The 22,868-nt window shown below is 40.8% G+C and overlaps 1 protein-coding gene across 8 annotated transcripts in view; it reads left to right on the top strand.

Annotated features, from left to right (window-relative positions):
• Positions 1 to 22,868, top strand: part of APBB2 (amyloid beta precursor protein binding family B member 2) — a 420,856-nt gene that overhangs the window by 284,940 nt on the left and 113,048 nt on the right. The window lies entirely within an intron of this gene.

Genomic DNA, 22,868 nt, shown 5'->3' with positions numbered 1-22,868 from the left:
AGCACCCACTTCCAGGTGGCAAATCAACTTAGAAAACCACATATAAATATGATCTGTGTTCTATTATATTTTAATTTATTCTGTTAAATATTTCCCAATCACATTTTCATCTGCCTGCTGAGCACTAGGTAGAAGTGTTTTCAGAAGCTTGTCTGACACCTCTGCCCTAAACCAATTTGTAGAATTTCTGGGAATCTGAGCCAGATGTGCAAGCCCTAAGGCTGAGGATTAGATCTTTCTGTCATTATAACTTCCCTGTTGACAGTGCCCACATCCGTATCCCTGTTGCCTTACATGCCTTGATTATTGCGATAGCTCTCACCCAGGGTCTATCTTCTTTCTCCTCCCCAGGCAGTCCTGCAGACTATGGCTAGATTAAGTTTTATCACATGTTACTTTCATCACATACACCTATTTACTAAACTCCTTAGCCTGGGCTTAGCTCCACTCTCTATATCCAATTAATCAAGTCAGATCATCAAGCATTTATTAAATATTTGCCACATGCCAGGAACTGTGCTGTGTATGCTCTGGCCATATGAAGAAAGGGGAAACTGGCCGTTCTCAAAGGAGGCCTCAGTTCTAAGCCAGGAGTCTGTGAAAGGAAAACTCAGCTTTAAGCCAGCAGCATCTCTTCCCTGCTCCATAAATACTTTGTTTGCATTCCCTCCTCACTGCCCTGGTTCATGCATTTCTTCTTGCTGGAATGGCCTCTTCAGTTTGCCATGTAGATGTCTGATCATGGATTTAGACATGGAAGGGACCTGCAAGGTCACTTATTCCAGAGGTGTCACACTCATAGAAGCGGAGACCACCAAACCATAAGCAAGCATCCCTGTGGGCTGTATATTGCCTTAGAAAACACACATGTCTGTGTATTTCTTTTTTAAAATGAATGCATGATCTTACTAAAATCTAATAGGACTTACATGTGGTCTGGGCCACACTTGGGAGGGTCATGGGCCACGTGAGGTCATGAGTTCTGATCTAGTCCAACGCCTTCATTTTACAATGAAGGAAATTGAGGACTAAAGAGACTAAGTGATTTCTCAGAGGTCACAAAAGTTATAGACTTAGGATTTAAATTCATGTCTTCTGAATCCAAATCTAGTGCTCTCCCTTATGTACTTGAGCATCTCAATCTTTTACCCCCATTGCCCTGCCCTTGCAGCTCCTCACTAGAATCTCTGGATTTTTTTTCTCTCTGTCCATTTGCTTTCCTTTCCTGTACTTTCTAAATGTGCCCAACCTAAATAGCAGAACAACTTTTCTTTTGCCTACCAAAAGAAAACTTTTTTTTTCTTTTGCCTGAGTGACCCAAATAAATCTCTCTGTGTGGGCAGGGACTGTGTCATTTTCTAATTTAGTCCTATATGGTGTGTCTTGTGCACAGGGATTAATCTTATGCCACACCTAGCACAGCCTGCGATGGTGCTTGATCAGGGTGAGTGTTGTTAAAAATAACAGTCACTGTTAGGAAAGTAGCAAAGATAAAACTGTGAAAACCTATAGGCTTAAAAATATTAATTATGTGTAATACAGGGATTTTTGTACCACCTATGGGCCTAGCAGAGCTACACCTGTAGTAGGCTCCTAATAAATGTTTGATGAATTGAATAGAATAGACTTTATTAAGAAATTGATTATCTTTGATGGAAATGCCACATTTTCTGTAAAGGAAATAGCTTGCCACCATGTGGACAATTTTGAAAATTACATTCAAAAAGAAATGTATTGAAGGTATTTTATTTTATCCTAATTAGAAGAGTAAGAGAGACTACACCTGTGATTTATTTAGTTGATTGGGAAGTCCTTTCACCTAAGCTGATTTGTATGTCACTTGTGTGTAAATCACAGTCTTGGAGAATTGCACAGGACACAGATTAAGTGATTTGCTCATAGGTCTTTAGCGAGTACTTTTCAGAGTCAGAACTCGGAACCAGGTCTTTGATTCCAAGGCTTGCCTTCTCTCCACTACACCTTCCTCCATCTCTTTTTTTTATGTTGTAATAAATTGTTATTTTAAAGTGTTTGAAGAAAGGCTGTCAGAGTTTGCTTTGAAAGAATGTCATAAGAACTATACCAGGCAGATAGACAAGCAAAAGATTGAGAAGCTGCAACAGTGCGATGTTGAGCTACATACAGGATAAGTAGGAAGGCATTAAAAGAGGGAAGACATTAGAATTCCTAGGAATGGGGAGAAGCTTCCTATAGAAATGAGATTTGAGATGGGAAGGAGCCAAGGAAGCCTGGTGGTGATGAGGAGGAGGGAGAGAATTCCAGGGATGGGGGTCAGCTAGAGAAGATGCCTGGAGCCAAGAAGTGGGGTGTCTTGTTGAGGAACAACCAGGAGGCTGGCGTCACTAGATGCAAGAGTACTTGCTTGGGAGTAAGAGGTAAGAAGGCTAGAAAGGTCAGAAGAGGCAGATTATGAAGGATTTTGAATGCCAGACAGAGCATTTTGTATTTGATGCTGGAGGCAGTAGGAAGCCAGCCTTATGGAGTTTAATGAGTATGGGCTGACAGGGTCAGACCTGTACTTTAGGAAAATCACTTTAGTGGCTGAATGAAGGACAGAGTAGAGTGGGGAGAGATGTGATGATTCAGATGGGAGGTGATGAGAGCCAGCACCAGAGTGCCTACAGAGTGGGCTTGATTTTAGAGGACCTGGAGTCTACCCTCCCTTCCAGATAAGTGACCCAAAGCCTCAATGCAAGTCACTTAGCCTCTCCAGGCTCAGTTTCCTCATCTATAAAATGAAGGGGTTGGACTCTGTGGCCTCTAAGTTTCCATCCAGCTACAAATCTATAAGTCTTTAGCTCTATGGCTAAATAGGGACAACCCTCCATTCAGAACCGTCAACCTGATGGAACTGGCCTCTCACCTGTGGGTGGCTGGAACCTAAAAGAGCAGGCTAGAAATAGGAGAGTCAGGGGGCGGCCAGGTAGCACAGCGAGTAAGAGCACCGGCTCCAGTGTTGAGAACACCTGGAGATCGAATCCCGGGCTCAGACACTTAGCACCCACCCAGAAACACCTGGCCGTGTAACCTTGAGCAATTTACTTAACCTCAATTGCTTAGGGGCGGTCAGGTGGCTCAGCGAGTAAGAGCATCGGCTCCAGTGTCGGGATGACCTGGATCAAATCCGGGCTCAGATACTCAGCACCACACCCAGAAATAATAACTGGCCGTGTAAACTTGAGCAAGTTACTTAACCCCAATTGCTTATAAAAAAAATTAAAAAAAAAAAAAGAAATAGGAGAGTCAGGAATCAAACAGAAGTTTAATTTCAAAGTGGAGGAAATGGCTTGCAAGTAAAGGAGGCAGGTTGGACGCGTGTGCCAGGGCACTGAGGCTGAACCTTGATTTATATACTTGTCACTAGACAGAGTCAACCAGTGTAGTGTAACAACAGTAGTGAGGCAAGGTTATCTAGTGACAAACAGTCTTCATGTCTTGGTTCTGGCCCAAGCGCAGGGACCAGAAGTTTCCAGAAGGTGAGTGCAAAGGATTGTTGTTATGCCAAGCTCAGGACACAGCCTGCTTGCTGGGCAGTGGGCTCTGGAAAACAGGGGTGTCTCCTAATAGGATCTTGACAGAGCCTAATGTTGGCAGTCAGAGTTGTCTGGTGTAATAGGATGTCTGATGATTTACTCTGCTATTGTCCACAAGTGGCCTTGGACTTCTCTTTTCTGCAGGTGGGGCACTTAGGTGGTGCAGTGGATAGAGTGCCCAGGCTTGGAGTCAGGAAGACCCATCTTCCTGAGCTCCAATCTGGCCACAGATACTTACTAAGTGTGTGACCCGGGGTAAGTCACTTAACCCTGTTTGCCTGTAAGACAGATAAACACTAGTACACAGAAGGGCTGCTAGCACAGGTTCACTCTTGATCTGGTCAGACAGGAAAGACATTAAGACACCTTCAGAGGGGTTAATAATCTGACTTAATTTTAGTCTAGTCTTATCACAAGGGTTGCTGATAATGAGAGCCCAACTCCTACAGCATTGCCTAATCACCCTTCTCAAAGGGGCTGGTGAGAAGGGGAGAGGGGTAACTATCCCTATGTCTCAATGGGGTCAATTGAGACAAGCACAGCTTGTGCATTCTCCTAAATTCCCTCAATGTCTCAATGGGGGCCAGTTGAGGCAAACACAGATTCCCCCCCAAGGCTTGATGGGGGCCAGTCAAGACAATATGGTATTCCAGCTTGTGCACTTAACGTTAAGGTTCCCTACTCACTGACCAGTGCCCACTTGCTTTATAGGGCAACAGACAACAAAGGCACATTGCCAGAAATCGCTTCACAAGTTTACATCACCTCATCCCTATATCTCACTGTGCAGTCGCAGTGGATGTTTACAACTTAAGCACAAATGTTTATATTATTTATCATTATATAGCACTGTGCAAGCATAGTAGAGATGTTTATGAGTCGTGGGCCCTAATCATGAGAACTCATACCTGGGAACAAGAGGTTGTTCTGGTGATGGATCCTGGGGAACTGAACTCTAAAGAAACTCTAAGAAATAATAACAAAAATTTACACACTAAAATCCACCTTACTTACATTGCCTCAGTTTCTCCATCTGTAAAGTGAGCTGGAGAAAGAAATGACAGAACACTCCAGTATCTTTGACAAGAAAACCCCAAAAGATGCCATGAGGAGTCAGCTGCAATTAAAAAATGACTCAACAAAAAGATGTAGGTTTCCGAGAAATGAACCTTGACAACCTGCTGCAATCTGTGTTGAAAGAAGGTCTCTTCCCAGCCTTTTCCAAAGCAGGAGAGTCAGTATTTGCCAAAATGAATGTTGTTCTTTCTAGCAATGGACGGTGTCTGTGCATGTGAAGTGAACCAGAGCAGTGAAGGACACGGATATTCTAGATTAAGTGGAAAAATTAAAGAAGGAGGGGGGATGGCGCTGGTCCACATAGTAAATCTATCATCGTGATAGCTTTTGTTTTTGTTTTGGTATATATGTTATAAGTATTTGCATGTTTCTCTTGAGATGGAAAGCAGTGGCTGACCTAGGAATCAGGAAGACCTTGTATTCAAGTCTCATTTCTGGCACAGACCCTGGTGACTCTGGTCTTGTCACAACTTCTATAGTCCCTAAGCAACTTTGAAATATTACAAGTTGTAAAGTAGGTTCTGTGATAAACATCCAGTCACCATCTATATGTCATAGCAAGAAAGGGAGGAAGGAAGGAAAGAAAAAAGGGAGGGAAGAAGGAAGAGAGAGAGGGAAAAAAGAAAGGGAGGAAGGGAGGGAGAGAAGAAGGAAAAAAGGGAGGAAGGAAGGGAGGGAGACCAGAAGGAAGAAAGGGAGGGAGGAAGGAAGAAAGGTTGGTTCTCAGAAAACTTTTAAAAAGGCAACTCTGTTACATTAAAAATGTGATATGAGTATAGACATTTAGGCTACCCACAATTTTTCAGGATATTTATTAATATCACAAATATAATAATGTTATCGCTATAATAATGCATCACTTAAAAATAATTATCAAGAATCCCCCTTGTTGATCATTTATGTTAAAGACATGGAAAAAAATTCCATCCCTTTGACCCCAGAGGGAAGCAGTGATTATCATTAACATCATCTAGTTAAGGGACTGTGAGACTATGAGAGCTCAATTAATTTACCAAAGTTGCCACTGCTAACTCTTAATGCTTGGGTTTTAGGCTAGCATGTGCCTTGGTGTATCAAACACCCTGCTTCCTGGTTGACATAAAGCCCAGTGCACGGTGGGGCTCTCACATGCCAACTTTGCCTTTTCGTGCTGATTACGGTTTTGACCTTTCCAAAGCTGTTGTCGCCCTTTGGCTGATAACTGGGCAAGGATTGTGCTGTTGTTGTTACAGAGCTGCACACTCACCTCCTATATTAATTTCAGTTCCCTGCCCTAGACATTTGCCTCCATGAGTTGAGGACAGAAGTGGCTGATTTTTGGAGACTAAGCAATGATATGTACCAAGCACATAGTAGGTGCCTAATAAATGCTCATAAACTCCCTGATTGACTGATGTGCTGGTATCTAGTGTAACAGCTGTATCCTGTGGTGAGCAGATGCCTTAGATAGTTAATTAGGAAAAGCCCAAAATTCTCTCTTGCGCCAAAGAAATTCACCACAGGAAACAGTGGAGACAATGGACTGGCAGAGGTGACAGCAGTGGTGAGTTCAGTGGGCAGCAGGTGCATGAAAGGGACACGGTTTGATACTGGCAGCAGGAGCAGCTCAGACTGTGGGTCAGAGAGAAGCCTCATCACTAGGGCACATCATGGTCCTATAGAAGCTGAAAGCTGAGCAGACTCCAGGAACGGGTGGGAGCAGCAGTAGCCTGAGTCTCTAACACTGGCATGGCCAGCTGTTGTCAGCTTGGACCAGGAACCTGTCACACTGGGTCATATATCCAGACTTGCTTCTACTACAAAAAAAAATGTACTTATGTGTATGTATACATATATGTATGTGTGTTTGCACATATATGTGTAAATGTACATACACACAGTGGCATAAGAAAAGATCCAGCAAAAACTAGACAACTTTGGGGGGAGGGGGGCGGGTGTTATTGCCAGAGCAGCCTGTACCACTCCAATTCAACAGGTATTTATAAAGTACCTATTTTGTGCCAATAATTGTGAATACAAAAGCAAAAGTCAAACAGTCCCTGCCCTCAAGTAAATGACATTTTGCTGGAATGTTGGTGTCTATGGCCATGATAGCAGGAGGCATGTGTATCTATCTTTGTGATTTTATTCATTCAACCATCCTGAATTTAGGGCTATTTGCTATATAATAGGAAGTCATTGAATGGGTGGGATAGTGGATACAGCATTGAACTTGGAGTTGAGAAGAACTGAGTTCAAATCCTTTCTCAGATGCTTATTAGCTGGGTGACTCTAGGCAAGCCACTTAAAAAGCTCTTTGCCTCAGTTTCCCCATATGTCAAATAGGATTAATAATACTACCTACTTCCCGAGGTTGTTGTGAAGATTAAATGGGATATTTGTAATGTGCTTTGCAAATCTTAAAACACTATACATACATGCTAGCTGTTACAAATAAGACATAAAAAACAATAATAGGTAAGATTATGTATGTGAAACAATAAAAGGAAAAAGAGATTACAGCCCCCGTGAGAGATCTTGGGGAAGATTTCACTGAGAAGGTAGCACCTAAGCAGAACTTTGAAGTGAGATTCCAGCAGGTTTAGATGGGAATTGCAGAATGTTCCAGGCATAGTGACTTAGAAATGGAGGAATGCTGAGTTCAGGGAACAAGCAGTGGATCGATTTCAGAGAAGCCTAGAGTATTTAAATAGTATTAGTGTGAAATAAGACTGGGAAAGTAAATCTAGCCAGATCATAGGGATCCTTTCATTTAAGTTTAAGGAGCTTAGAATTTTATTTGGTAGGTGGTAGGGAAGTTGTCAGAACATCAGCTTTTTAATTGATAAAAGAAACTGAGAGGGGAGTGATTGACTCTTAGATGATTTATACTAAAAATGGTGGCTTGGGGGGAGGATAGAGAAGAATAGAGAAGGTAAGAGTTAAATCAGCCTTTTATTAGCATTCAACTTGTGTGTGGGGCCTATATACATTTCTTATTCCAGTGGAGGAGGTGAAAAGAATTGAAATCATTCTTTATCATAAATTTTATTAAAACATTCTGCTTGGGGTGTGTGTGTGTGTGCGTGCATGTGTGCATGCGCACGTGCATGTGTGTGTGCACAGGCACTGTTATTTTCAGTTGACTAGAAGAAATTGTTAGAATTTGGGCCCTGGCACTATGGGAAATGGTGCAGACACTTTTTTCCTTACTATACATTATCTACTGTAGGAGGAGTTGTCTTTTATAAAGATTAACTCTCCTGAGCTAGCTACATCAAGCCAGTGCTGACTTCTCAAATGATGTTTCTGAGTACTATGTTGTGTCTCTTTGTGCCTTTTAATTTAGACTAGATTATTTCTGTTGCTTCCCATCATCATACAATTTGAAAATAAAAGATCTTCGAATCATAGAATGTTAAAGTTGAAGGGCAACTTCAAGATAATTTCTTCCAACTGTGTCATTTGACTTGGGAGAACACTTGAGCCCAGAGGAAGTAAAATAAGTTGCCCAATGTCTCACAGTCACATAGCAGTGACTAGCCATCCCGCCCACTCCTGGGCTCTTTCAGTTATGACATCATGTTCTCAAACTAAAACTTGTTCTAGTTATTTTCCTAGATTTTCATTCCAAATATGCTCCTGTGCCTGTTCCTTCTTCCCTTAAATATCCTTGAACCAAATATTTCACAAGAATTCATTGGCCATCATGCATTGATCATAAATTTAGTGGTCATAAGTATTGGTCATATGTGTTATCTAAATATCACCCCATTGTTGCAATAATAAATGCTGAGATAATAAATGCTCAGCAAACTAGTCCCTGAAGTAGGACCGGGTCTGGACAGATTTTTGTATAGCCTGAGAAATTAAGTATTTAATAAGTGTTTATTGATGAGGTTGTTGCTTTCTCTGTCTTCTTCAGAATGAAATTAATCATTGTATTGATTCCGACTGGTTTTTAAATAACTATGTAAAGATGTTGAGTGCATGTATTATAAACTAGTAATCAGCACCAGGCTTTCTCAGAGGACCTTCTCCAGGACTCTGAAGAGGACAGGAAGCACACATATTCATAGGATCATTGATCATTGAATTTCAAAGTAGATGAGCTCTTACATGAAGCCCAACCTCCCCATTTTACAGAAGTTAAGGGACTTTCCCTGAGTTATTTTAGTAGTAAACAGGAAAGCTAGAATCTGAAGCCAGCTCTTCAAATTCTGAATCTCTTGCCCGCACTGATGATAGCTAATACTTTGCCTGCCTCTGCTTCCCTAGACTGTGATGTTTTAATAAGAGGTTTTATATCATCACATCATTACTGGCCCAATAAGGTTTTTTGCCATCTTAGAGACTGTGGTAGAGAGGAAGCAGTTTCAAAGAGCTGGGGAAAAGTTAAAAGCCCTCCCAGAACTTTTCCTCAGTCACACAAATGGTCTGTGTTCCAGTTCTTGGAGAACATGGGTGGAAAAGTTGATGCAGCCTGTGGTTTTGGTTGACTTTTTCTGTGGCATCAGGAGAGGTGGTGCAGCTGTGCCCTCCTGCTTTTTCCAAAGTGGAATTTTAAATTATTTTCATTTGAGTAATGTAAGGTAGACCAGCTGGTTTCTCCATGGGTGCCACAGACAAATTTGCATAAATGAATAAGCAACTCTTCAAAACTATAGTCACGGGTAGAGGAAATGTGTTCACTAATTCCCTTAATAATTTAGCACATATGACAGCTTGGACCTGCTGATTTGTAGAGCTTGGGGTTTATAGGTATTCCTTTGCCTCCCTTAAATGCAGAACTCTTCTAGACAAGGACTCGCCCTGACTTATGAGCCCAGGAGAAAAACTGGATAATCTCTTCCTCTCATTCTTTCTAAAGATGAAATTTGGATAGTGCCTCCAGATTCATTTTTTTTAATTTAGCAAGGAAAGGAGAGGTACAGTTCCCATTTTCTTTTACATAGCAACCACCCTTGCAGCCCTCTTAGCTCAGAGCCCAAAAAGGTGAGGGAACCTCAAGAGATATTCCAAGAAGTCATTAGAGTGGATTAATTTGGGTCAAGAATTTTTAGAATATTATCTCAGGGTTCTGTGGTCCCATAAAATATACAATGTTTGCTTTTAGGACTACTTTTAAGATTTTGTTAAGATTTATTCCAGTTACTAAAGATAGGTTACTCAATATTTTGAGCCTTAACCACCAAAAAAAAAATAAAGAATAATAGCTAGCATTAATGTAGCACTTTGAAGTTTTGCCAAAATCTTGGGTTTACATATGTTATTTCATTTGATCTTCACAACAACCCCATGACATATGACATATAATTTACTCCCATTTTACAGTTAAGGAGGTGAGGGTACCACAGGGTATTGCTCAGGGTACCACAGTTGAATTCAGACCACAGTGTCTGAATCAAGACTTAGGAGTCTTCTTGACCTCCAAGTCCAGGGTTTCACTAGAACCCTATATAGAACCAAAGTGAATAAAAAAGTTTCTCTCAAATGTGTCCTTTTTTCTCCCTTTATACACTTCATAAATGTGGGATATAAATAAAAATAGGAAAATTAAAGAGAAATAAATTTAGGAGGGGACAAGATGGTTTTTGATTTGCACATATTAAGTTGGAAATTCTGACCCAACATCTAGTTGAAGAAATCCAGCAGGCAGTTGGAAAAACAAGTCTAAAGTCTAGGGAAGGCATAGAAGGTCTGTGATAGACATTTGTAGATCATCCACATAGAAATGATGGTTGAATCAATGAGAGTAGATCAAATCACCAAGGTGAAATTTAGGGAGAAAGAAAAAATGATAACAAAGGTTAGATCCTTATGGAAAGGCAAAATTGATGGGGGGGTAGGGAGGGAAATTATGCAGCAGAGACAGAGGACTGGCCCCAAAAAACAAAAGGTTTAAAGAAGGGAGTGAAAAAAAATTTAAAATTTTTTTAAAAAAGAAGGGAATGGAGTATTCAATAATAGTAAATCTTGCAAAGATATTGAAGCACATGAGGACTGAAAAAACAAACAAACAAACAAACTTGAATTTGGGACGCATTGATGACCTTTAATAGAAAAGTCACAATAGTATCTGGGGGATGATAAATTGTAAAAGAAAGATGAATGAATAGGTGCTGTGGAAACAGAGACAGCAAATTAAACTGAAGTTCTGTGTTAAAAGAAAGGAGAATTGGGGGCGGCTAGGTGGCACAGTGAATAGAACACTGGCCCTGGAGTCAGGAAGACCTGAGTTCAAATCCGGCCTCAGACACTTAACACAACACAAAATCTAGCCCTGTGACCCTGGGCAAGTCACTTAACCCCTACTACCCTCTAAAAAGCAAAAAAAGAGAAAGAAGAATGACTGACAACTTAAAGGAACTAAGAAAGTAGAAGGATTTTCCAAAGATTTTTCCAGATAGGGAGACCTGAAAGAGGAGAATCAATAGAAGGAGAGACTGGAAATCAGGGGTTCTTAATCTGTTTTTGGATCCCTTTGGCAATCTGGTGATGCCTCTGAATCCTTTCTCAGAATAATGTTTTTAAATGCATAAAATACATAGTATTACAAAGGAAGTTAGTTCTGTTGAAATACAGTTAAACAAAATATTGGAAAAAAAAACTTAACACATCCAGGTTAAAAACCCCTACTATAGATAAGAGATAATTGGTGCCTCAAGGTCAGTGAAGAGAGAGATGGTGTAATTCAAAGGGAAGAACTTGTCTTGGAGAGGTGGAATGCTTATTGTTCTCTGAGAGGAGGGAAGCAGATGAGGATGGGTGACCCTTTTAAGACTCTATGTGAAGAGAGGAGAGGAGGAGAAAAACTCTCATGTAAGAGCCTCAGTATTTTAGCAATGTAGGAATTTCAGTATGGGTTTTAGGGATGGAATCAGGAAAGGCTGGAAACAGTTGCTGTTTGAATTTGAATTGTAGCCTACTAGGGATTAGTAAAACAGATTTCTATAATGTAGTGAGGGCCCTACAAAAACTGCCTAGATAAATCTGGGTTTGAGGCCATTGGTGTGATTTGGTGACTTGCTCTAATAATGTGCAGTAGCCCAGAAAGAGAAAAGCAAGATTAAAGTAAGCAACCATCTTTATCCAGAACTAGAGATTGGAAAAGAATGGTATAAAGAAAGACTGGAAGGGCGAGAGAGGAGTAGTGGTGGGGGGGGGGTGGTGGGGGGGGGGGGGGTTGGCGAAAGAGCCGGAGAGAGAAGTGGCGGCGGAGGTGGTGGTGGTGGGTGGTCTTGGTAGTAATGATAGTAGTGGTAGTAATGGTAGTAGTAGTAGTAGTAGTAGCAAAAGTAGCAGCAGTTCACATTTCTATAACACAATTTCAAAACACTTTCCTTGTGAAAACATTGCAAGACAAAGTAGGACAAGTATTATGCCCATTTTGCAGCTCAGAGGAGCAGTGATTTGCTCAAGAGCCAACAATTAGTAGCTGGCAGACTTTGGACTTTGGCAAGGCATCCTGCTACTGAGGTCAGTCCTATTTCCAAGAGGCAGTGCTGCCCCTAGAGAGCATAGAGGAAAAACACAACTGAAATGAATAACCATGAATTCCATGCTGGACAGGGAGAGAAGTAAAGTCAGTAGTCACTCAATGGACTAGAATAATAAGGAGGAATAGGGAAGAAATGAGTTAAGGGACTGAAGGTGATACTGGGTACAAAGATCAGGTTCATTTGCAATAAGGTAATTGTGATCAGAGAGGGAAACAGAGGTGGGGCATTTTCAGTATGAAGGATGAGATACAAAGGGTCTTTGGTGACAGAAGTAGGACGGAGAGGAAGGTCCCTGAAATTGTCCAGCCAGAATGCTGGATTGTGTGGGATTTGAAGTCCCAAAGGATGAAGACGGAGGTGTAGGGGTGGAAGAAGTGGGAGCAAGGTGCTGAATGATTTGAAGAATGTGCAATGAGTAGGGAGTAGTTCCTGAAGCAGGTCTGGAAGTGATCTTCAGGAATAAGGAATAGCTTCACCCTTTCACTTCGCCCTCAAGAATTGAGAGATATGGGAGAAGAAACTGCCCCAGATTTAAAAGACTGAGAGGTGGTGCTATCCAAGGAATGCCAGGTTCCAGCGTAGGGAAGCAATTGGAAGGAGGTGAGAAGAGTTTACTGTTGGGAGAATGAGAGGCTCCCAAGGACACAAGGATAGTCGGCAGGTCGAGCAGCAGAGGGGAAGAGGGAACCTGGGGGGAGTTAGGCTGAGCTGGTGAAGGGGCAGGGAGGAGATGCTGAGGGGAAGGATTTGTATTTGGAGTGCTGACTATGGCCGAGAGGGCTCAAAGAGGCAGGATCCAGCAGGGCAGGCTTGACAACAAACATTTAGTAAGAGCCTAATATATGAGGTACACACAATCAGTCACTGGCAATACAACAAAGATACAACAGTCTGTGTCCTCAAGGAACTTTCATTCTACTGGCCAGACAGAATGCATACACAGAAAAGAATAGTATACTTGTTGTAGAACAAACCCAATTCAGAATTGACTTTAAGTAGGATGATGTAGGAAAGTCCTTGTCTCATTAAAAGAAGGTGAGGATATACATGAGGAAAGATGTTTGTGTTAGGAAGGAAGGGGGTGGGGGGAGGGAAGAGCGAGCCTTGGGTTCTCTTCAGGAGCTACATACAAAGATTGAGATGTGCCACAGGCCCTGACCTCAAGGAGGCTGCAATGGTAAGTTAGTTCCTCAGGTAACTCAGATACGAGGGGATGTCCTCCCTGCTTAGGCGTATCCAGGGTGTCGTGTTCACATGGGAGCTCTGTGTTTTAAGAATTAAATCAATAAAATAGATTGTATCCAAAAGAGGGTGGTCAGGATGGTGAAGGAACAAAACCGTGCCAGAAGAGGAACATTTGTAAAGCTTTAGTCTAGGTGAGACTAAGAGTGGGTGTTGTAATTGACTTTACTGAAGGACTCCTATGGATGAAGGATTAGGCTTGTTTTACTTAGAAAAGCAACATTCAGCCCAATATAAGGAAATGTTTCTTAATTTTTAGAAACTGACCCAAAGTGGAATGGTTTGCTTTGGGTGCTTCTGTTTGATTGTAGAAATAATGGGTGGCCACTGGAGTCTATTAAGTAGGGGAGATTCCTGGTTAGATCTGAACTTTAAGAAAACCCCTTTGAGGGCAGTAGGGAGCATAAGTTGGAATGGTGAGAGATATGAAGCAAGGGAGACCAGTTAGCAGGCCATGGACGTAGTTTAAGCAACAGGTAATGAGTGTGTGAACTTAAGATGGTAGCTGTGTAAGTAGAGAACAGGTACTGGCTGTGAGAGATGTGGAAACAGAGATTGTAAGACTTGATAACTGGTTCAATATAAGAGGTGAGGGGATGAAGGATCAAATTCTACCAGGCCATAATGTGAAGAATCAGTGAAGCAGGAAACCAATTAGTAGGCCAATATAAATAATCTAGATTCAAAGTTGTTTCTTGCTGCATGTTGCCTCATCTTAAACATGATAAACTTGGAGTTCAATTTCTGAATGACATTTTCATTTTTTCCACAGAAAGAAATGCGAATTTCCTTTTGCCAAGAATGGAGAAAAATTTTCTCCTTTACATCTTAAGAAATGCACAAAAAGCAGTTATGTCTTTAGAATTACTTTGAGTAGGAATGTTAAAAGATATTTCTGAAGGTTTTCCTTCTCCTGGTTCTCCAAGCCAGGGTAGCAGTTCTCACAGCTGGAATTGAAAAAAGAATAGATATTGACAGATTTTCATAGTTTTTATTACTCTTGGGTCGTGTCAGAACTATTGATTGCTGTTGGTATCCGTCATGCAGGAGAGAGGCAATTGTGCGTGTCCTTACCAGCCATCAGTCTGTGTGGCTCTCAGGGAATGGCAGGGACAGCCCAAAGTAGTTGTAGGAGAATTGGTGGGCTGCCATTAACAGCATTAAGGCCCTTTCACTGCTTAAGAGGCAGAAAATAATGCAGCATCTAGAAAAGCATTCTTTCCCCCCCAAAAAAAAACCCTTTTTATTATTAAAAAGTGAGCCATGGTCCTTAACACGTATTTAGGAATTCCAAAGTGACACAGAGACATTCTCTGGCTTAACATTAAGCCCCCTGAGTACCAGGCAAATTCCAGATTGTAATGAAGGACTCAAAGGGAAGTATGGAGTTGTCTCAATCCAATGACAGCTACCAGACCAGAATGCAAGAGCCCCAAACTAGCTGCAGTGATAATGGGCAGCTTGAACCACCAAGTTGTATAAAAGTAAAGACCATTGTCTTTGGTCAGCAATTGTGTCTTGTCAGATTGTTAATAGATGCCTATAAGCTGCAGGCAGAAAACTCTGTATTTGCATCATGCAAATGCAATATTTTTAGCCTACATATGCTGAGTTGTGAAATGCCATATTTTCCCACAAGAGGAAGACTGTGTTAGAAACATAATTTTCAAAATGGGACTCCCAGGTCTCAAGCACATTTTTGCAACATTGAGAATTATAGACGCTGTACCTCTATGGTCTCTTACCTTTCTGTGATTCTCTATAGGACAGTAATTCCAAAGGTCATCAGGTCCCATATGTCTCAGAGTGGGTTCAGGCTTAGGCCATAGCTGACTCACCTGCTCTGAAAGATCTCCTGGTAGAATTGAGCAATCACAATGTCCCTCCTCCACTGCAAGATGTGGGAGTAGCTGTGTGGAACCTTTTCTGATCTTTTAAAAAGCTAGGGAAGGGAGAGGGAATTGTTTGCAAATGAATGTGATGTAAAAACACTAGGAATCAATAAATTGAAGATAAAATTTAACTTAAAAAAGAAAAGAATAAAAAAATAATAAAGATAATAAAAGTACCTCTTCAGGTACTGAGATTTCCATAATCTCTTTTGACTTTGATTTCAGCATCTAAGTACAGTAGAAAGAGCACATTGACTCTGTAATCAGGAGAACTGTGTTCTAAACCTGTCTTAGTGCTGCCCTCTATGAACAATTAAGCTCTTTAGACCTCGGTTTTCTCATCTATAAAATGAGATTGTTAGACTAAAGGCTCTAAGATCTCTTCCAGAGACCAATCTCATTCTCTCCCCTGTTTAATTGCTTCCCTGTTGAAGAAGTCCTAACTTTTGCCAAACTCAACTCTGAAATTTTAAAATCTGCTTCCTTTGATTTGGTTCTCTGTTGATGGAAAGTAACTGATAGGGGGCGGCTAGGTGGCACAGTCAATAGAGCACCAGCCCTGGAGTCAGGAGGACCTGAATTCAAATACAGCCTCAGACACTTAACACTTGCTAGCCATGTGACCTTGGGCAAGTCACTTAACCCCAATTGCCCTGCCCTCCCTGCTCCAAAAGAAAGCAAAAAAAAAAAAAAAGTAACTGATAAATAGCATATACTTGGAGATACTCATAAGTTTTTCTGCTCTGGGCAAACAGTCTCTGCCTCTTTAAGAAAATCGGTTATAATTGTCTTATATTATTTTTGGTTCCCCTTCTCATCTTCTCTTCATTTTAAATGCTATATGTCCTTTTAAAAAATGGAATTTTCAGCTAACACTTAATAATGATGCCCAGCATTTATATAGTGCTCCAAGGTTGGCAAAGCCCTTTTCCTGTGTTGTCTCATGTAACCCTCACAGCCGTCCTGTGAGGTAGATTCCATTATGAAACCCATGGCATATGAATGCTTAACTGATGCTTGTTGATCCATCTAGTCTATCCCATACCTCCCCAAGAATCTCTTCTGTACTGTGTGAAGCTGGATCACCTCCTGGAAGAGAGTGTTTTGCCTCCTGAAAGAGCCCACAAAAAAAACCAAATTATTTTGGACAGCTCTGAGTATTAGGAAGTTTTCTTCTGCATCAGGTATTTATCTGTCTGCAACATCCAATCTGCTCCTGGTTTTGTCCCTAGCTGGCCACTAGGTGGTGCTTCAACAGACAGAGAGCTGACCCTGGAGTCAGGAGGACCTGAATTCAAATGTGGTCTCAGATACTTCCTAGCTGTGTGACCCTGGGCAAATCACTTAACCCTGTTTGCCTCAGTTTCCTCATCTTCAAAATGAGCTGGAGAAGGACATGGGTGTCTTTGCCAGGGAAATCCCAAGTGTGATAACAAAGAGTCAGACATGCCTGAACAACCATGTCTCCTGAATTGAAAAGGGACTCTAATCCTTGCCCTACATTATAGCTACTCAGATACTTGGAGACAACCCTCATGTCTTAAATCCTCATAGTCAAAACAAAAACTGTCATAGCAATGCCTACATAGCTGTTCCCTAGGAGTGACATATCCCCTCCTTTTTACAGATAAGAAAACTGAGGCTCATGAAGGTTTCTAGACGTTGCCAAGTGTTATAAAGTTCTTTCCACTCTACCAGACCACAGAGTGGGGAAGGGATTGCCCTATTGGCTTTGTTGCTTTTTTTTTTAAATTAGCTTTTATTGACATCACTTTCCTACCTGAATAGAGTTCTCCTTCCTCCCCTACACCATGAGTCATCTCTTATAGCAAATTATTTTAAAAGGGGACAGGAAAGGAAGCAGTGCCACAGCATTGACCCATATAAAGCAGATGAGCCTGAAAGCATATGCCACGGTCCATACCTGACTCACTAAAAAAGGGACACAGGTGGGTTTTTTCATCTTCTGCAGGGCAATGCTTTCCTTATTAGCTTTCCTGCTAAAAAGATTTCTGAACAATTTAAAAGTCAATGCAAAAAGATAGATTTTTGAATCTCCCTTTTCTGCAATTCATTCTGATCCCTAAATCTCACTGGAGTTCCAGAAATAGAGAATTCCAATCTATGGTTCCCTCCTTCATTTTGGCTTTTTTCTTTCAGACTAAGTTTGGATCAGTTGGCTTCTGATTGACTTTAAAGCCAGGCAGACAATGAAAATTGTCCAGGAGATGACCTAGATAAGACAGTCACTTGTCAAAAGACAAATTTCAGTGGACTCATGGGTGAATCTGAATATCCTTTGAGACCTATTTTTATTCATTATAATAGCTGTGTTTATGTAGTGCTTTGAGGTTTTCAAAGAGCTGTACAGATATTCTCTTGTGTTTCTACTTGGGAAGTAGGTGGTATTATCTCCATTTTACAAATGACGGAACTGAGGGTGAGAGGAGTTAAGTGACTTGCCCAGGGACATGAATCTAGGGAGTGTCTGAAGGGGGATTCAAAGTCAGATCCTCCAGACTCCTAGTCCAAAGCCCTAACCATTGCACCACCCAACATGCATCCATTAATTGATGAAAAATATGAATCTTCCCAGGAGTCTTAGGACCAGCAATAACAATAAAGGTCACAAGAGCTTAAATATGCTTGGTTTACATTTATATTGTTTATTTACGTGAAGTACTCCTTTGAACCCACCCTGTAAGGTAGGTAGCACAGGTTTCAGTGGTTTTCTTTGAAGCTGGTGGGTGAGTAGGGATATTTTCAAGTAGGCCCTTTAGTTGCTTCAGTAACCCCCTGAATCAGAATCTTCCTCCTACTGTTGACTCACTGATGATGCCTATTTTGCTTTAATTTTCTCTCAATAGGCACAGTAATGCAAGCAGGCTTCCAGTGTGGCAGATAACTAATAAAATGAATGTGAAGTACTTTCCAAAGTGCTATTTAAATGCTAAATTAGAACCCTAGGCTTGACTCCGAGATGAACAAAGAACTATCTTCTTAAGAATAAATTACTCATGATATTGAGATGAATCAACTTCTTCCATGGGTTTGGGAGGCTCACTCTAAATCAGACTTTAACAATGTCATTTCATGGCCATTTAGGCAGAATGAGAGCACAGTGGGTGGATTTTAAAATGCTGCTGGTGATAAGGTTTCACCAAATGGTGCCTGACTACTGCCACCATCTGGGCTGAGGAGATAATGGAAGAGAGGAGCCAGGAATGGAAAAAAATGAGCAAAGCAAGTGAATCTTGAACTAGAGATTAGTGTTCTGAGTGAGTAGTAACACATAATTGTGTGTGCTCTGAAGCTAAAGGGTGTACATACCCAGAAGGTTGGTGCTACCTTAGGAAGGCACCATACCCATAGCTAGTGACCCTTCTTGGCCTTGGAAACCCCCAGACCATCCTGAGACTATAAAATGAGATGCAGGTGACTGCTAAGTAACTTTACCCTTTGTCAGGTCCCTGCCCAGCTTTCGTGTGTTCCTTGGCAGCTCATTTATGGTTAGATTTTTCTTGGGACTTATATGGACATCCTTTCATAGGACTTTCCCCAACCTCAGGGGTCATCCTTTATAAGAAAGACTAAAAAACTTGAGGGTGGAGGGTGGAACAGGGGGCAGTTCAGCAAAACCAACCAACACATTGACCAGACCTGACACTCTAGGTGTTATTAGCCGTGTAACTCTGTGCAATGGGGGAAGGAAGATTCTTTATTTTTTCCCAGTCCTCTTCTGGGCCTAAACTTTATCATTGTTCTTTTGCAGCATTCAGTTTCATATTTTTCCACTTATGTTGCTACCCCTCCATTTTACCTGAGGACATTGACTCTCAAAGAGGTTTAGTAACTTTCCCAAGGCCACACAGGGAATAAGTAAGAAACAGGAACAGAATTGAAGCCCTGCTCTCATGTTTTCAAGAGCCATCACATTTTTAGCATTGCCCCAAATCACATGGTTAATCTCCAAGGATTGGCCACTTATTAAGCAGTATCCTAATGCAGTGGTTTTCAGCCTTTGTTCCATGGGACCCCAGAATTTTATGGAATTTTCCTAGGATTTGATAATAGTCTAAGCTTGGATGGGGATAATACAAGAGAGAAGCAAAAGTGAGGATGATGAAATTTTAACATGACACTTTAAAGTTTACGGAGTGCAATTCTTGCAACAGCTTTGTGAGGTAGATAGTACAAAGTAGTATTGTCCCAATTTTACAGGTGAGGAAACTGAGACTCTGAGAATTAAAGTGACCTGACCTTGGTCAAGCATATGTTATTGGGGAAATGTGCTACAGACCACTCAGCCAGAAGGAAGTAATGGATAATGCTTTCCTGATAACATATTGAAAAGCTGCCTTGGAGGACTTCTGCTATTTTGTGGCCATCTGCTGCAAGTCTTACTCAGCTAAAAGTGTAGAATCTGATCATTTGTTGTCTTGACTGACACTCTCATCTCTGAAGGAAAAGGAATGTGATCAGGGAAAGTATTACTCAGAACTTAATTCAGATGAGCAAATTGCAACTTGTTGGTAAATGAAAAAGATGGTAACCTTGGAAGAAATTGACCTTGTAAACAGAAAGGGTCCAACCAGCAGAACCCTGGACTTAGCTGTGTAAACTAGAATTTGAGAGGATATTTTTAAACTTTCAAAGAAACTTGATAAGCATGATCTCATGGTTTAGGACTCTAAAAAGGAAAGTGGTTAAGGAAGAATGCACAACACTCAGAATTTTATTTCTGATCCCAATGAAGAACCTCTCAAGTAACACCTTCCCTGCATGGGGACTTCTCAGATGACCTCACTTTGTATGAGGACATATCCAAAAGGTAAAAGAAGAGTAATGTAAGCAAGAAGAAATACAAAACAGTTGTAGAGATTGTAAGATCAGTATCAGGAAGTCCAGAATGAGCTGAGGCTTGTGACAAAGTTAAGGACAATCAAAAGGATGTCTCATGCTTTCTTCAAAGCAAAAGGAACAAGGAAAGAAATAGGATTTCCTCTTGGAGAGAATGAAGACACATGGCAGAAAGAAAGCAAGACTCACCAAATCCTGTTTTCCTTTCATTTTCTTTATTGAAAAAGTGATCTTCAAGCCAGGAAGCATGCCCCCCCCCAAAATGTGGTGAAAGACAGAAGCAGCTGAGTGGTACAGCAAATAGATGGCTGGTCCTGGAATCAGGAAGACCTGAGTTCAAATCCCAGCTCATGACAACGGTCAGATACCCTCTATCTGCCTCAGTTTCCTCAATTGTAAAATGGAGAGCATAAGAGCACCTTTTCTCCTGGGGTTGTTGTGAGGATCAAATGAGATCCTATTTGTCAAATTCATTGCACTATATAAATGCTAGCTATTATTATTGTTGTTTTTAAAGAGACAGTTGGAATGAAGGAACTATTTGAAATGAATTTTGATCTTTAAGCCAAGATGAATGGCAACTTAGGATGCTGAAAGAGCTTCCTCATGAGGTCTTTAGTTCTTGAGAAAGCATGAGGAATGGGAAAGATGCCAGAATGTTGACCAAATGTTACAATTTTTAAAAAAAGAAAGAAAGATTATATTACTTGAACTATGGAATGATGAACATGATGGAGTTCTAGGTACAGATTATTATATGGATGCTTTTTGAGTGCTTAGAAAAGGATGTAGTGATTACTGAGATCTAGTTTGTATTCACTTGGCATGGCAGGAGCAGCATGACTTTTAATGGAAAGAAAAGTGGCCTGAGATCAGGACCTCTTGGTTCAGCTCAGCCTCTGACTTGTGTAGTGCTGAGCAAGTGACAGCTCAGCCTCTGACTTGTGTAGTGCTGAACAAGTGACTTCCTTTCTTCGGGCTGTGGTTTGTTATTTGCAGAGATGGTCTGGATCTTTGTGGTCTCTTCCTGTTTGAGCATTCTCCAAGTTATTCCAGGCTAATTTTATTTCCTTTTTTTATGGATTTCTAATAAAGACCATTAGATCAGAGACATATCTATCTTTATTTTAGTGAGGCATTTCACAGAGCTTCTCATGACATAGTTGATGCCCAATAAAGACCTCCTAGGCTGTTTAAAAGTTGTGGATTCGTAGGTTAATGTCCAAAAAATGTTGTTTGCTGTATTGATGGATTCCTTGGAGGAGGGTTTTAGAAGCTCATAGCAGCATGGTCTTTGTCCTTAGCCTTATCTTGTTTAATATTTTCATGAGTGCCCTAATTTGAGGGCATAGGCTATAAGATATTGAATTTGTGTACCTAAGACAAAGGAGGTAGAAAGGGAGAGCTAGTATTTTGGGATGACAGAATTAGGATATGAAAAGATAACAGCTCTAACAAAATGAAATTTAAGAGGAATAGGTATAAAATCCCAATCTGGAATAAAAAACACCCTAATTTTACAAATACAGAGGAAGATGTGGCTCAACAGTTTATAGGAAGAAAACTTAGGGATAAATCCCTTCATTCCCTGGGTTTTAGTTTTCTCATCAGTTAAATGAAACAGCATCTGCTGAGTCTCTGCCATGTGCCAGGCATCATACTAGGGGCTAAAAATATAAAGACAAAAAAAGAAACCATCCTAGTGCTCAAGGAGCTTGCATTCTGTCAGGGAAAACCGTGTGTACACAGATAAATAAATACGAGATATGTGAGAAGTGAAGATCCTGAGTAATTTTTTTCAAGGGGTGGGGGAGGGTGGAGATACTACATAACCCCTTCTGTGGTCCTGTCTAAACTCTGTATCTGTGACCTGGGTCCTAGCTGATTGCCATCTTAGTCTGAATTACCAGTGTGATGTGGCTATCAGAAAGCCGACTTGAGACACTCGAGGGAAAAGTACAGAATAAGAGATAAAAATGTACCCACTGTACTCACCACATCTGGGATCATGGTGTTCATTCTGATGCACTAAATTTTTATTATTTCTTTTCTTTTTATATCACCTCTATTCTGAATTTAGCTCTTCCCCCTCCTCTATTCGGTCATCCATTTAAACCAAGAATCAAAAATAGATGCTAAAAGGCAGTTCAGCAAAGTTAGCTCATGTATTAGCTGAATCTTATAGTATGTTCAGTGTTCTACTCCCATAGTCTCCCACCTCTCAATGAAGAGAGGGAAGTGAATTTTCTCATTTTTAGGGCTAAACTTGGTTATTTATGATAGTTACATAGTTTTATTTGCTTTTTTAAAAAAATGTTCTTTCCATTTGTAGTCATTTTGTATTTTTTTTCATAGTTTGGCTTCCTCCTCAGTATCAATTCACAGAAATCTTGTGTCTCTCTGACTTCCTCATATCCTCATATTCTTGGTTTTGTATTGTGCAGTTGTATTCCCTTAAATTTATATGCCCCAATCCCCCAATCATGAATACACAGCTTGCTTCCAGTTTTTTTTTAATCTACCACTAAAGGCACTGCTATGCATGTTTTGATATATTCAGGGTCTTTCCTTGGGTCCATGGTTTGGTTCCAAAACAATTGTCTGTATAGAGTCTCTCCTGAAGTTGCATTGACCAACTGAGATAATAGAGGTAAAGTGTTTTCCAAATCCTAAATCACTACTTAGGTGTTTGCTATTATGATTATTACTTGATCATTTTAATGCTGTTATCTGAAGATGTGCTTCTCAAATTTAAAAGGAGG

This window comes from Petaurus breviceps, unplaced genomic scaffold, assembly GCF_028583685.1.
Source record: "Petaurus breviceps papuanus isolate PSGF00001 unplaced genomic scaffold, PetGlider_PUasm1.0 76, whole genome shotgun sequence".
NCBI classification, from domain to species: Eukaryota; Metazoa; Chordata; class Mammalia; order Diprotodontia; family Petauridae; genus Petaurus; species Petaurus breviceps.
The sequence above is the reverse complement of the archived record's forward strand: the minus strand, read 5'-3'. Positions and strand labels throughout refer to the sequence as shown.